We start from the raw sequence: 11,377 nt of genomic DNA, 5'->3' as shown, positions 1-11,377 counted from the left end.
AAGTGGAAGCACTCTCTCAACCACATTGGTGTCGATTAATGCAGCAACAAAACTTCCCCTGAAACTCACTAGTGGCAATAACTATCTTTGTTAGAGAACAATGTTCTCTACACTACTTTATGGTTGTGATTTGATGGCATATGTTGATGGATCACATCCATCACCACTAAAACAATTAGGAAAGGTAACACTTTCATACCCAATATGTTGATGGCATATGCTATTATACAAAATCATACTTGGGAATTAGTTTTAAATTCTAACACACAAAACATAGTTGAGTGTAAATGGATTTTCAAGAATAAGTGTAAATTGGATGGGTCAATCAAGTGCTACAAAGCTCAAGTCATTGCAAATGGATTTTGTCAACATCTTGGCATCGACTTTCATGCCATGTTTAGCCCCGTGGTGAAGCCAAAAATAATTTGCCTTATTCTCACATGTATTGTGTAATTTGGCTAGTCTCTTCACCAACTTATGTTAACAACACCTTTCTTTAAGAGTCTCTCCTTGAAGAAGTTTGTATACAACAACAACTTGGATTTGTTGACAAGTAGTTCCCTCATCATGTGTGCAAGCTACGTAAAGCCATTGATGGCCTTCGACAAGTGCCAAGGGCTTGGTATAATGAATTAAGAACTTTTCTTTTGTCCAATAGTTCCAAGAACTCTCAATCTAACATGTCATTATTTATTTTTCACCGAGGACAACTAATTGTTCTTTTGATTGTTTATGTTAAATGATATCATAGTCATGAACAACAACGAAGCAACTAGATAACGGGTTATTGATGCCATATTTCTTTATTTCTTCCTCAAGGATCTTGATTCCTTAATCTATTTTCCAAAAGTGGAAGTCCTTTGCACCACTCGTGGCTTACGTATCTTTTAACGTAAATACTTTAATGGCATTCTTAAGGAAACAAACATGATAGGAGTGAGTCAACCCGCGCATGGGCATGTAGTGGGAAAGAAGTTTATAATCCCTTATCTTTGAAAATCAAGTCTAAGTTCAGAGGTCAAGTTACCTATCATGAAGGTACCATAGGGTAACACCCCTCTAAACCCTAAATAAATGTCTCTACTAATTAAGTTGAGATAATTATGACAATTGATCAGTAAACATGGATTTAAATTTCAATTTTTATTGGCAATATTTAGCCGATATATTGGATATCGGACAACCCCGAAACGATTTTATGCATCGATCATCAAATAGGAGGAATATTGAAAAAATGTCGGGAAAATCATCGAAATATTGGCGATATATCGATTCCAAACCGATAAATTGGTGATAAAATCGTGAGTGGAGCGACGCAGTTGGGGAAGGATTTCAAAAAATCACCGAAAAATCACCAAAATTTTCAAAAAATCGGCAATTTTTTCGGCTCATTTTTTAAAAATGTTAAAATTTGATCTGACAACTAGATTTGAATTTTTGTTGATCCGATGACCCAGATTTTACCCATGTATTTGTAAAGGCATCCAACGATCAAATTTGTGATCCAATGGTAGAAAATCAATCTTCACGTGATCCAATGACTATGAAATGTTTCCAACAATTATATAAAGATCTAATGGCCAAATTTGAACCAAAATTTGATCAAACGGTTAAAATTAATTTATAACGACTATTTGACCATCCAACGGCTAGTTTAACAAAAAAAAAAAAAAAAGTCCTATAAAACCCACATTCCTTTCCATTTCATACATCAAAATTTGATCTTGTTCTATTGCTCTAAATTTTAATTTTTTTTATCTTTAGCAAAATTTTAAAATTTTGAAAATTTGGTGGTGAAGAAGATTAACTCCAAGTCAAGGCTAATTAAGGTATGTTTTACCTTTCATAAATTTTATTTTTATCATGCATAATTCAATTTTATTTGTTATATATAGTTTAATTGATATTATCTAATTTTAAAATTTGTCATATTAACATTAAATTTCATATGGAATGGAAATTGATTTGACATATATGCATATTTAGTTTCATTTTTTAATAATTTTAAAATTAAATTTAATTCATGCATAATTCAATTTTAATAATGATTCTTATCAAATTCATGAATATGCAAATTTAATTTAATTTAAATTTAATCCATGTTGAAATTTAATTGTGATGTTTATCTATTTCATATATGCATAATTCAATTTTCATTTTTATTTTTATTAGTAATGATTCTTATCAATTTCATGAATATGCAAATTTAATTTAATTTAATGTAATTTAAATTTAATTCATATTGAAATTTAATTGTAATGTTTATCTATTTCATATATGCCTAATTCAATTTTAATTTTTATTAGTAATGATTCTTATCAATTTCATGAATATGCAAATTTAATTTAATTCATATGGAAATTTAGTTGTAATGTTTATCTATTTCATATATGCATAATTCAATTTTAATTTCAATTTTTATTAGTAATGATTCTTATCAATTTCATGAATATTAAATTTCTTAAATGTTTTATCTTTAATAATTTTAAATTTGATATTAGTTTCATAATTCAATTTTAGAAAATGGCTAGTGGAAGTGGAAGTGGTATCATGGGTCGAGATCCTTGTTGGAAATATTGTTCACCTATGGAAGAGAACAAAAATGGAACAGTATGCAATTACTGTGGGTTGACAATAAAGAGTGGTGGGATTGCTCGTTTTAAATTCCACCTATCACATACAAACCCTCATTCAAATACAAAAAAGTGTCCTAATATGCCTCCATAAGTGAAATAAGAAATAAGACTACTTTTAGAGGGAAAAAAATAAGGCAAAAGCGAAGAAAGTTGCAAATATAGAAGATATCTGATATGAACTACGAGACACAATGAGAGGAAGACATAGACATGTAACTGATGAGGACGATAAGGAGAACCTTGATGGTGATGATGATGATGTGTATATGTATCTGGCTGACATGCACCCTGATGAGCGGCATGCTTATAGAGAGGCGGTTTGAGCATCAAAAGTTGTTGAATGGAGTCGACAACAAGAAGAACATTTTGTAAGAGGTAAAAGAAAAACAAATATAATATTAATTTGAATTATTATTGTTTCTTATCAACTTTATCAATAATATTAAAATAACATATATATATATATATAATTATGATAGGTGAGCCTTCACATCCAACTAATCTAACAAGGCAAATGCAAAAATCACAAAGTGTTCGATATTCAGATCCATCACCGCCTCATGCACCCTCATTGTACAAATCTTTAGCAGCAAGACAAAAATATAAAAAATCTTTTCAAATGTGGTGCCATCAAGGAAACCATGAGACGTTTAATTAGTAAGTTCTTCATATATGAGAATGTTCCACCTAGTAAAGCAGACTCTTACCACTTCAAGAACATGATTGTTCATGTCACGACCCAAATTCGAAGCGACCTCAAAATTTGGCCCATGTCCCCAGGTCAGAGGTTTGACCCTAAGGGTTCCTCCTAATCTACATTGGTAGTCAACCAAAACACTTTAATTTTTTATTTTTTATTACACATGCATCACACTAGAGTTCTCACCAACTAACAATATCTCAATCACTACTCAAAAGCAGCAAGATATAATAATTATCATTACAGTTCAAAAATAAAAGTTCACAGTTAAATGATTTAATCAAAATATAGTCTCATTACAAATCCATAGTTCACAGTTTACTAAAACAAGTTCCAATCCAACAAACACAACAATTACACCACACTCCACTAGGCAGCTCCAAAACCTCCAAGGGCATCCTAAAGTCCTCCCTGCCCCACCTGTGGATCCTTATGAGTGATATCTGCATCTAAAAAGATGTAAAAATGAAGGAGTGAGCATTCCACATAGCTCAGTAAGGTGCCTAACACCTAAGGGGTTAATGGGGATTACTAAGTTTCAATGAGTACAAAAGAAACATTTACCAACATTGATCAAGCCACATATTTCAATCTATATAATTATACCAAATTTCATAATTTTCAACAATTAAATGAAATGCATATGAATATGTGACATATAGTTATACAATACATTATTGTTCTCAGGCTTTCACAGAAGGATACGCGTCCATACCCAAATACACTCCCCATTCGAAGTCTTCCCGAGGTAAACTTTTGGGTCTTTTACCCTAGAGATAGATCTTTTCCTTCTTAATTTGCCTCACACGGGCCTTTACTTTTCATAACTATTCATTTTTCTCTTTCTTTTGCCATTTCATGCACTTTTAACATTTTTTATCCTTTCTTCACACAACCATGATGCAAATGCATGTAATGAGGTTAATTACCCTCATTCACAAGTATTACTAATATCATTGGAATTACAATCATACCAAAATTCTAAAATTTTCCAACAATTGCAACAATTTCAATACTCAAATATAATTATTTTTCCACAACAAAATTACCAAAAATTTGCATATCAATAAATTATAATTTATACCACAATTTTGAAAATTTCCAACAATTTCAACAATTTCAATACTCAAATATAATTATTTTTCTACAACAAAATTACCAAAAATATTCCAACAAATTCTCAAAAATTCACATATCAATAAATTATAATTTATACCACAAATTTGTAATTTTCTAACAATTTCAATAATTTTAACAACCTAAAAACAATCATTTATCAACCAAACAAAATTTCCCGAAATCAAAAAATTCCAAAAAAATAATCTCAATCATCCAATAAAATTTCTATATCACAAACATTACCTATTCAACTCATAATGACAAGATCTATAATTTTTTTCAAGGAAAAATGCATTTAATTAAAGTTTTAGGGTTACGTTTCCTTACCACGGATCTACGAATTAGACCATTAAAATCAAGATTGACCATCGTAGAATCGTTCATCTCGTCAAGTAGAACACTTCCTCAAAATTTCACGCGAAAAGAACGACGTTCGGCCATCCAAATGGCCAACCAAAGATTCGGCGAAAAACTTCTCCCCACAGTGCTGAGAGCTTCTGCCACTTTTATTCCCCTTTTCTCTTTTTCCTTTTTTTTATTTTTTTTTTATTTTTAAATTTTTAAAAAACCCATTTCCTTTGCTTTTAACCCAGCCATAGCCCACAACCCAACACCTAAAAGCACTTTGATTCTCTTATTTTATTTATTTTGTTTTGCTTATTTCTTTTTTCAATTCAATTTCATTTCACCTCATTTTTTATTTATTTATTAACAACACACAAAATAATTTATTAACACAACCCAAAAATTTAATTTTCTCAATTTTATTATTAATCAATTTAATTTAATTTTTTCTTAATTAGTTCTAATTAATTTTAATTAATTCATTTTTCACTTTTTCGCTTTCGGAAATTTTCAATTTCTATAATCCTAAGAATTTTTCTATCATAAAGCTGACGTGACAAAATTTTTAACTCGCCTAATTGACCAACAAAATATTTTGAATTCTACCAATCCAAAATTAACACGTGTTCTCAAATCACTTTTCTTTTTTACTTTTCAACCACCACTCAAAAGAAGACTTTTCAAACTAAAAATTCTAACGTGACCTAAAATACCCGGTCATTACATCCTACCCCCCTAAAAGAAATTTTGACCCGAAATTTAAACGAGTTTACCTTAAAAATCATAGAAGAATTGCAGATAGTGTCGTCGCATTTCTTCCTCAGGTTCCCAAGTAGTTTCTTCTATCCCATGGTGTTGTCACCACACTTTGATTGCAGGAAACACCTTGTTTCTAAACCTATGCTCTCTAACTTCTAGAATTTGTAAAGGTTCCTCCACATAAGAAGTATCTTCACTAATCTGAACATCTTGCAAGTCCACTACCCAAGTTAGACTGGAGTACACTTCCATAGCATCAACACATAGAAGACATCATGCACGAGGGACAACTGTTAAGGCATGATTAACTTGTATGCCACTGGGCCAACTCTCTTATCAATCTAAAATGGTCCCACAAACCTAGGGGCTAACTTCCCATTTTTCCCAAATTGAAATATGCCTTTTCGAGGGGACACTTTTACAAACACTCAATTCTCTTCCTCAAACTCTTAAGGGCTTTCTTCTTTGGTCTGCATAGCTTTTCTGTCTATCTTGGGCAGTTTTAAGCTTTTCCTTGATGAGTTATATCTTTTCTATAGTCTCTTGGACAATCTTAGGTCCCAACAAACAACTCTCACCCAACTCTATCCAACACAAGGGCGATCTACAAGGTCTCCTATAGAGTGCTTCATAAGGTGTCATGCCAATACTAGATTGGTAACTGTTGTTATAAGCAAACTCTGCCAAAGGTAAGTAGTATGCCCAATTTCCTCCAAAGTCCAAAACACAAGCCCTTAACATGTCATCTAGAATCTGGATCACTATTTCTGATTGACCATCTATCTGAGGGTGAAAAATGGTGCTAAAATTCAATTGGGTGCCCAAAGCCCTTTGTAAACTTTGTCAAAACTGAGAAGTAAACTTAGGGTCCCTGTCAGACACTATAAACAAAGGTATCCCATGCAATCTCACAATCTCTTGTATATACAACTTAGCTAAAGAGTTCATGGAATTAGTAGCCTTCATGACTAGAAAATGAGCTGACTTAGTAAAACGGTCCACAATCACCCAAACTCCATTTTTCTTGCTTCTAGTTATTGGCAACCCTATCATAAAGTCCATAGTGATATGATCCCACTTCCACTCAAGTAAAGGTAAATGTTGCAACAACCCTGCAGGTCTCTGGTGTTTAGCTTTCACTTGCTGACAAGTCTAACAGTTAGCTACATATCGAGCAATGTCTCTCTTCATCCCACTCCACCAGAACTATCTCTTTAAATCTTGATACATTTTAGTACTCCCACGGTGGATGGTATACTTTGCCCTATGAGCATCTGCTAGAAGTTCATTCCTCAACTCCACATCTCTTGGCACACACAATCTCCTTTTAAATCTCACACTCCCATCTACATGCATAGACCATTTTTCATCTACTTCACTTTCTACCAACTGGGCTTTAACATTTTCTAAAAATTCATCATGAACTTGGCCTTCCATTATTCTTTGGATAAACATTGGTTTAGTTGATATACTGTATAAACATGGACCTTATCCTTCCCAACCAAGACATAGCTCAAAATCCTTAATAACTGCATGGATCTCAAACTCTCTCAACCCCAAGATAGACAACTGGTCATACCTCTTCTTACTCAAGACATCTGCTACAACATTCGCCTTTCTAGGATGGTAATGAAGAGCAAAATCATAATCTTCCAATGTCTCCATCCATCTTATCTGCCTAGAGTTTAGATTATTTTGAGTGAAAATGTATTTCAAACTCTTGTGATAAGAGTACACCTCAAACTTCTCTCCATACAAATAGTGTCTCCAAGTCTTAAGGGCAAACACCACTACTGTAAGCTCCAAATCATGTGTTGGATAATTCCGCTCATGCTGCTTTAATTGTCTTAAGGCATAAGCTACCACTTTGTCTTGCTACATTAGCACACAACCTAGTCCCACTGTAGAAGCATCATAATAAACCGTAAACAACTCTCCACTAATAGGAGCTGTTAACACTGGAGCAGTGGTTAATTTCCGCTTCAACTCCTGGAAAGCATTCTCACACTCCTCATTCCATTCAAACTTCACTCATTTTCTAGTCAACCAGGTCATTGGTGTTGCAATCCTAGAGAAGTCTTCCACAAACCTCTTATAATAACCAGCCAACCTTAAGAAACTTCTAACCTCAAATACATTAATAGGTCTTTGCCATTCCTGCACAACTTCAACCTTGGAATGGTCCACTGTTATTCCTGCCTCAGAATCCACATGGCCTAAAAAATTCACTTCAGTAAGCAAAAACTCACTTTTGTCCAACTTTCCATACAACTGATGTCTTCTTAAAGTTCTAAGGGTGGTCACCAAATGCTGCTTATGCTCTTCCAAACTCCTTGAGTAAATCAAGATGTCATCCACAAAGACAATCATAAACTGATCCAAGTAAGCACAAAATATTTTGTTTGTTAAATCCATGAAAGCAGCGGGGACATTAGTTAACCCAAAAGGCATGACTAAGAATTCATAATGCCCATATCTCATTTTAAAAGCGGTTTTAAGGACATCTTCTTCTTTAACCCTCAATTGATAGTATCCAGTTCTCAAGTCAATCTTACTAAAATACTTTACACCCTTCAACTAATCAAACAAGTCATCTATCCTTGGAAGATGATACTTATTCTTCACAGTAACTCTATTCAACTTCCTATAGTCAATACACAACCTCAAGGTGTCATCCTTCTTCTTCACAAACAACATTGGGGCTCCTCATGGCCATGTACTTGGATGAATAAAACCCTTACTCGGTAATTCCTCCAACTGAGTTTTCAACTCCTTCAACTTAAGAGGGGCCATCCTATTGGGGGATACTAAAATAGGATTCGTTCCTAGATATACTTCAATAGAGAAATCAAACTCTCTATGTGGTGGTAAGCCTGGTAACTCATCTGGGAATACATCCTGAAACTTTCTCACCACTGGAATTTCTGTAATGTCCTTTTGGGCTTTCTCCTTACTACAAAGGCAAGCTAGGAAATTTATTAATCCATTCCTCAACACGTACTGATAGCACGGATCAGACTACGAAAAAGGCAAACTAACACACTTCCCTCCAACAAAGCAAACCTCAAATCCATCTAGTAGACAAAATATTATCCTGCGGCGATAACAATCAATAAACGCTCTATACACTGACAGCCAATCCATTCCTAAGATAACATCATACCTAGTCATGTCCAAAATCCTCAAATCCACCTTAAGTGCTCTATCCGCCAAGGTAATAACGCACCCCTTGCATATTCTATCAACTCTAGAATTCGTACCCATAGGAGACTCGATAAGTAACAGATTTTCTACCATTTCCTTTTTCAATCACAATGCATTAGCACAAGATGCAAAAATGAAAGAAATAGTTGCACTAATATCAAACAAAACACGCACCCAAGTACTATAAACCAAAATCATACCTTCCACCAAAAGGGTGTCCTCCTCTGGCTTTATTGGGGTCAAGGCAAAAACTCTTCCTGTTACTTGCCTTCCCCTACCTCTAATACTCGACCTTTGACTACTCATGGTAGCTGTCCTGACTCCCTACACTGTTGAGAGTAAATACGACATCTGGTAGTAAGACAATTGAAACTGAGGGGGTTGGAAATGCACTACTGATTGTTGCTGGGAACCTCCCTAAGGCTGTGGTCGAGCCTGCTGTGCGCCACACAATGGGTAAGCCCTCTATAAGTGATCTCTTATCCCACAACCATAACATACTCTCATGGTAGCCGCCCTCTAAGCACTCTGCTCACCTTCTGCATAGAACGAAGAATGTCCCTCAAGATGTTGACCCATTTGCCTCTGCTGCTGGCCCTGGGATCTCCTTTGGGAACTTTTCCCCATTTTTTGTTTCATTTTTCTATCTCCACTTTACTCTCAAATTTGATTGGTTTCTTCAATGTCTTGCTAACAAAGCCCTCTTAACCAACTCAGAATAGTTCCTTATAGCCAGTAGGACTAATCTATTTCTAATAGCAGGCCTCAACCCCTATTGGAATCTCCTGGTCTTCTCTCATTCTTCACTAATCATCCCTAAGGCAAATTTGGACAACTCCGAAAAGCGAGACTCATACTCCAACACCGACATAGTTCCTTGGATGAGGTGGTCAAATTCCACCATCTTGGCATGCTTAGCGACCTTTCCAAAATATTTGCCTAGGAATATTATCTCAAATTCCTCCCAAGTCATCACCTCAGTGTTGTACACTCTTTTCATTTATTCTCACCAGAAATCAGCTTTGTCAACAAACATGTACGCCCCCAGACTTACCCTTATTTCCTTAGGTATGTCCAGCCCCACTAGAATCCTTTTCATCATCCTCAACCAATGCTCAGCTGCTTCAGCATTCGGCTCTCCATTAAAAGATGGAGATTGCATCACCATGAACCTCTTCATCGCCTCCATCTGGCTCATTACTGGCCTCTCAGAGCGGCTACTCCTATAAAAGTGGTATGAATCCTCCTGGCCTTGGATACCTCCTAACCTCCTGGAACCTTAGCCTCTCATCAACTATGTAGTCTCTCGCAACTCCTTTCTTACTTCCCGGAGTTCTTCTCTTACCGACTCCAACTCCTCATCTCTCTCAAATCTTCCTCATCTTCTTATCCTTCCTGCCATTTCAAATTTAACAAGCCCTAATTCAACCACACTACCAAGGTGAGCAAAATAAATTCACATATAACCATTTAGCAACTTTAACAACTATCAAAACTTTCACTTTCATACAATCACAATACATAATTCAGAAAGACTTTCTTTGGAAGGGACACACGACTATTAAGAGAAAAATAAGGAAAGAATAAGATTATGACTCTTTTGGGAGATCACGACATTGAGAGTTGGGAAGGGGGTTGCCATAATATTGAAAATGAGTTGGAAGACATCATTAGAGAGGGGGATTCATGCATTAGAGAGAGAGAACATGATTGCCACTAATTAAGTAGGAAGAAAAAAAATGAAGAAAATGAAGTATTGGGGAGAAAAAGTGAGATCTTGAGAAGAAAAAGTGGCATCTTGAGAGGCAAAAGGTGAAGTCTTGTAGGGTTAGAGGACATGGCATAGTGAAGAAATAAGAAGGAGAAGCAAACTTCATTTTTTGTAGGAGAGCTAATCCATTCGATCTTATGAAAGTGCTTTATATGCTATCAAGGTATATAACACCCCAAAATTAACTCTAGGGGCAAAACAATAAATTATAAAGTAATTAATTAATTAAAGGTAAAAGAGTCCTTTTAAAATCAATAATCTTATGTATAAATTAGATTTTCCTATTGTCTTCTCTATTTAGAAAACCCCATTAACTAAAAATCAAAGAATTGGAGTACGTAAGGCTGAAGATTTGAAGATCTAGAGTTTGAAGTTCAAAAATTTCCAGGTAAGATTCTAACCTTAAATTAATATATTAGAATCATTAGTTAGTTTTGGACATATTAGATATTTTTTTAGAAAATTTTAATTTAGATTAAGGTTAGTTTATTTTAATTTTTTTAAGATCAAAATATTGGAAACTTAAGATTATGAGTTGATTTATTGTTGGAAATTGGGAAATTCTAGAAATTAGGAAATTAGGTAATTTTAAGTTTTTAGATAAAAAAGAAAAAAGGAATTGTGACTTTTATATGTTGGAAGTATGCTATAATTTATATGCATATAAAGTTTTGATGCATTGTAGATTGTGGCAATTTTGAAAAAGAAAAAGAAAAAAGACATGATTGCACGGGAGGGAAGGCATTGGAAAAAGAAATATATAATATGCAGGCTATGACATTGAGCATGTGGGGAATGATGAGTATGATGGGAAAAATAATAATAATAATATAAATAATAATA

This window comes from Vitis riparia, chromosome 13 (genome assembly GCF_004353265.1).
Source record: "Vitis riparia cultivar Riparia Gloire de Montpellier isolate 1030 chromosome 13, EGFV_Vit.rip_1.0, whole genome shotgun sequence".
Lineage (NCBI taxonomy): Eukaryota > Viridiplantae > Streptophyta > Magnoliopsida > Vitales > Vitaceae > Vitis > Vitis riparia.
Note: the sequence above shows the minus strand (reverse complement) of the source record.